The following is a 5,367-nucleotide window of genomic DNA, read 5'->3' as shown; positions in this document are numbered from 1 at the left end:
GCCAAGGAGCTCGCGCGCCGCCTCCGCCCCGAACGCAAACAGCTGTTCCCAGAGAAGTCGCCGCTCTCAACTTTGCCAACTAGTCCGCAGGCACTTTGACCAGCAGAGCAACCGGGACCTGTGGGTCAGGGTCCTCTGGCGGAGTTTAAAAAAAGAGGTGAAACTGCGGGGTCCGGGGCCTCGAGTCGCTAGGCTTCGCCTCAAACTTTGCTCTGACGGAGCGGCCCCGCCCCGCCCCTCCTCTCCCCCGCGACGCCCGCGCGCTCGGACTGCGCTTGTTCCCTAGCTCCGGGAGCGCGTGGGCGGCAGCGGCGACGGCGGTGGCAAGCGGAGGCCAAGGAGGCAGAGGCGCTTACGCTTGTCAGGTGGGTCAAGGCAGCTCCTTATAGCAGCACTTCCCATATGGTCTAGCGGTTAGGATTCCTGGTTTTCACCCAGGCGGCCCGGGTTCGACTCCCGGTATGGGAAAGCTGCTTTTTTTTTTTTTTCCCCCCTTTTTCCTTTTTTTTAAACTATCGGTTTGGAGGGCTCACTTTTTAAATCTTGTGTTCTGGTTCCTTTCTTGTCCCCCTGTCTGGGTGAGTTTGTAGAAAATGAGCATTACTGTAGTTAGTGGCGCCAGTAGCTGGGCTGTGGCTTTCAGAGTGGCGAGTGCCCCACGGTGCCTGCTGGAGAAGGGAATGCGCTCCGGGTCCTTCTCCCTCCCGCCTCCGGCTGGCAGGGCTGGTGGACCCGGAGGGAGTTTCACTTTCCCCAGGGCTGTTCCCCCGCCCCTCCGGCCCGTAGTTTTCCAGACGCCCGGGAGGTGATGATTAACTCTGGCCTTGCGTTATCTCCTCCCAGCGCCCCCCGCCGGCCCACACCCTCTTCGGCCGCCCTTGCGACTCTTCCGATGCGGGACAAGCTGGCCCCCTGCCCTGGGCGCCGCGGAGCCCGCGCCCCGGCCGATACCTCTAGTGGTCCTCTGGCCACAGGGTATTTGCCAGGCCCCACGGAACACACTGTGCTTTCCGCGCCCTCCCCGGGGGCGCGCTTTCCCGGCAGCGCAGCCGCCCGGCGCCCCTTTCCGCCGCGTGTGCGCTCGCGTCTCCACCCGCGGCGCCCGTGCAAGCGCGAGGCCGGCCCGCGAGGTCGTCCCAACTTGACATTAGGGGTGCTGGTCGCGGTCACGGAAAGTACCCTCGAAAAAAGGCCTTTGGGGACGAGAATCTTTTTTCTTTCCCTTTATAAACACCACAAGCTGTGGAGAAGAAAAATACCACTATGATGAGATGGCTTTAAATAAGTAAATCGACTTTCTAAAGGGTCTAACATTTTGAGCGCCGTTGATTTAAAAAAAAAAAACTTGATTAAAAACAACAACAAGAACAACACATCTTGGGGTGGAGATGGGGCTTGGGAAAGAGAAAATTAGCTAGAGACTGGGGAGGGGACGTTAAAACAACGTTTCACTGTATTTTTAAATATAGAAGCCCTGTGTTTATTACAAAGAAGGGGCAGCTGTGTCAGCCTCATGTGAGCTGTAAGTGAAACAAAAGCGTTATCTTAAATGCAAGCTGAAATTAGAAAATAGGGTGAGCTATAATGTTTAGTCTATTGGGCCTCTGGGAACAAACGAAGAAGGAAAAAGTGACTCTTGTAGATGAGTTTCTAGTCAGTGCCATTACTGAGAGCAGATGTTTTGGTTGTTAGTATGTGTGTTCCCAGACTATTTTGTAGCTTTAACTGCACAGTAAATTTGTTAATGTGATCTGCGTGATTAAGGATTAGTTAGGCTTACCTTGTTTAAAAAAAAGAAAAAGCCTAAGTATTTTAAATCATCTTCATTAATTCAAATATTTGTGTATTTGCTACACACCAAGCACCACCAGATGCTTTTGGATTTACTGATGTTTGGGTTCTTCATGTTAGCTAGTGGATAGAATACTGAATGGAATAATATTTTGGTTTCTGTGATTAGCTGTGTGATGAGACTTTTCAGCTTCTCTGTTCTCTGGCTTTAGAGCCATACATTTTTGATAGCACATATCACTCACAAATTTTAAATAGAGTTACAAGAATTGTTGAGTGATTCTTGAATAGATAATGAAAGTGGAAGTTTCATTTAAATAAGTAATAGTGTGTCATTAAGAAGCAGTTACTAAAGAATTATACAGTAGTTGAAAATTTGGAAAGAAGGAAAGATAACTCGGATAGCTCTGCCTTAATTGTCCCCAGAGAGGCCTTAAGTTTTGACCTTTTTTTTTTTTTTTTTTTTTTTTGAGACAGTCTCCCTCTGTAACCCAGGCTGGCGTGATCTCAGCTCACTGCAACCTCCGCCTCCCAGATTCAAGCTATTCTTGTGCCTCAGCCTCCCAAGTAGCTGGGACTACAGGCACCCGCCACCACACATGGCTAATTTTTGTATTTTGAGTAGAGACAGAGTTTCACTATGTTGGCCAGTCTGGTCTCAAACCCCTGACCTCAGGTGATCCACCTGCCTCGGCCTCTCAAAGTGCTAGGTGCTAGGATTACAGGCGTGAGCCACCATGCCAGGCATTGACCTTGCATTTTGTCATGAGTTTACCACATTGTACCAAATGGTGCTAAAATGGATGTTATTTTCAACTGTGCACTCGGTAATTGCAAATAGTTGTACTGTATACCTGGGGGCAAACACAAAGAAAGTAGTTGGATCATCTCTGTATAAAACACAGATTTATCTTTCGTGTAGTTGTGCGTTACATAGAATGTGGTAAGGCAACGTCTGAGTTGTAGAAGTGCTACTGGAGTAACAGGTGAGGAATCGGTTCTGCTCTAGGGAGAGAATTGGAGAAGAAACCTAGAGGGGAGAGTGGACCTTGAAGAACTGGTTGGATTTCTCCTGTTGGGGAATGTGAATCATAAAGCTGAGGTAGGGGGAACAAGTATGAGGCTGGCAAGTAGTCGGTTTGGCAGGAGCACAGAGTGCCTGCAGGGAGGGCCATGGGAGATCAAGCTGGGAATGTAGAAAGGAATTTTAACTTGATAAAATTTTGAGTAGGTAACAGGTTCTTTTATCAAGGAGTGACATTTTATGTCACAAAAAATTTTTAAACCATTTCTGTCTCTTGGAAAACCCAAAGATAGCAGTGGCATGTGAAAAATTCTTGTTTTAAAAGATTCAAGCAATAAAGAAACGTAGAATGTTTTGTGTCTGTAGATTTTATGTTTAGGAGTTGAATATTAATTTGTAATTAATAGAATGGAGAAAAGCAATCAGTTAATTAGAATTCATTTTATAGGAATGAAATCTAGGTTTAAAGTATGAGAATGATCTGTCTTGCTTTGTTGAAAGTGAACTTGGTATTCGAAGACAGCTCCTCGTTACTGTCAGTAAGACATGTATTTTAAATTGGTTAAGGCTAGGTGATCAATTTGTGAGGATTCATTCTTACACTTGTGCCATTGGCAGGCATATTTTAGGAGCTCTCTCTTGGGCCATAAATTAGTGACACTGAGTGCTGTTGATTTACCCAAATAACCTCTTTAATATTTGCTACTGTTAGGTGTAATTAGAAGATATATGAAAGAGGCAGGGTGTGGTGGCTCATGCCTGTAATCCTACACTTTGGGAGGCTGAGGCAGGCGGATCAACATGGCGAAATCACATCTCTACCAAAAATACCAAAAATTAGCCAGGCGTCGTGGCACACGCTGCACCTGTATCAGCTATTCAGGAGGCCGAGGTGAGGAGATCGCTTGAGCCCTGGAGGCAGAGATTGCAGTAAGCCAGGATCTCAGGATCATGCCACTGCACTCCAGCCTTGGAGACAGAGCCAGACTCCACCTCAGGGAAAAAAAAAAAAAAGAAGAAAAAAAAGTGAGCGAGCCTGGACAACATAACAAGAGCCTGTCTCTACAAAAATAAAATGTAAAAAAATTAGCCAGGTGTGATGCCACATGCCTGTAGTCCTAGCTACTTGCAAGCCTAAGGTGGGAGGCTCCATTGAGCCCAGGAGTTCAAGGCTGCAGAGAGCTGTGATGGCGTCACTACACTCCAGGTGACAGAGCAGGACCCGAAGACCTTGTCTCTTAAAAAAAAAAAAAAAAAAGACGTGAAAGTTCAGTAAATGTTTGCCGAGATGAACGCTGGTATTTAAAGAAGTAGAAGGGATTTTAAAACAATTACTGCATTTCAGCTAAAATCTGAAGACCTTATCATGGTCTCGGAGGTCCAACATAATCTGGACCCTACCCTCGCAACCTCAGGTCCTACCTTATCTACCACTTCATTGTATCTTGGCTACGAAGGCTTCCTTTTTGCCATGCCAAACTTATACTTGTCTCGGAGTTTCGTTACTTGCCTTTTTCCTTTGCCTGGAATGTTCCCCCTCTAGCTCTGCACATCTCAGGTCAGCATTACCTTCTCAGAGACATCTGTTCTGACCACCTTAGCTTGAGATCCCTCTTCCTTGGTTACTTTCTGGTTACTTTATGACTTTTTTTTTTTTCATTTTCTTAGTATCTGAAACTGACCTGTTTATTAGTTTCTGTTTATTTCTTGTCTTATTCTGTCAATATAAGTTCCCTGAAGGCAAGGATATCATATAATGAGATCATTCTTGTTCTGTATGTAGTAAAGATTCAAACAATAGTAAAGAAGTTGGAACCCTCATACGGTGCTGCTGGAAATGTAGAATGGTGCAGTTGCTTTGGAAAACAGTTCAGCAGTTCCTCAAAATGTTAAACAGTTACCATATGACCCAGTATTTCCACTCCTAGGTATGTACCCAGTAGAAATGAAAACATGCCCACACCAAACCTTGTACACAAATGTTTATAGCAGCATTATTCATAAGCAAAAAGTAGAAACAACCTGAATGTCCCTCAGCTGATGAGTGAATAGGGTGAATAGGTAAAATGTAGTGTATCCACATAGTGGACTATTTGGGAATAAAAAGGGATGAGGTACTCAATCACAAGAACATTACACTAAGGAGCCAGGAATGAAAGACCACATTTTTATTCCATTTATATGAAATATCCAAAATAGGCAAATCTATAGAGAAAGAGGGTAGATTAGTGGTTGCCTTAGATTAGAGGGGATAGGGAAGTTTGGGGTGAGGTGACTGCCAATGTGGATAGTAAATTTAGGGTGATTGAAAGTCCTAAAATAGATTACAGTGATAGCTCTATAACTCTATAAATGCACTAAATAATGTTGAATTGTACACTTTAAATAGGTAAACTTCATGGTATGTAAGTTTTATGTCAACCAACCTCTTAAAAAAGATTGAAGCAATAAAAACCAAATAGAATATTTGATCTCTAGATTTTACCTTTATCATTTGGATATTATCTGTTTTAAAATAATAGCAGCCTGGGCAACATGGTGAAACTTCATCT

At 44.7% G+C, this 5,367-nt stretch overlaps 1 protein-coding gene and 1 non-coding gene across 3 annotated transcripts in view; both read left to right on the top strand.

The window, feature by feature from the left end:
- Positions 1 to 339: 339 nt before the first annotated feature.
- The window catches only part of ELF1 (E74 like ETS transcription factor 1), a 115,545-nt gene continuing 110,517 nt past the window's right edge, over positions 340 to 5,367 (top strand). Inside the window, exon 1 of one of the 2 annotated variants that reach the window (XM_025364114.1) lies at positions 340 to 365. The gene's annotated coding sequence lies outside the window, so the exon portion shown is untranslated. Of the gene's footprint in view, positions 366 to 1,072; positions 1,286 to 5,367 lie in introns of those variants that run through there. The other variant, XM_025364115.1, reaches the window with a different exon arrangement.
- On the top strand, positions 397 to 468 carry TRNAE-UUC. Its single transcript has one exon. It is a non-coding gene; the product is annotated as a tRNA-Glu (tRNA).

The sequence above is a fragment of the Theropithecus gelada genome, chromosome 17, assembly GCF_003255815.1.
Source record: "Theropithecus gelada isolate Dixy chromosome 17, Tgel_1.0, whole genome shotgun sequence".
NCBI classification, from domain to species: domain Eukaryota; kingdom Metazoa; phylum Chordata; class Mammalia; order Primates; family Cercopithecidae; genus Theropithecus; species Theropithecus gelada.
Note: the sequence above shows the minus strand (reverse complement) of the source record. Positions and strands in the feature narration are given on the sequence as shown.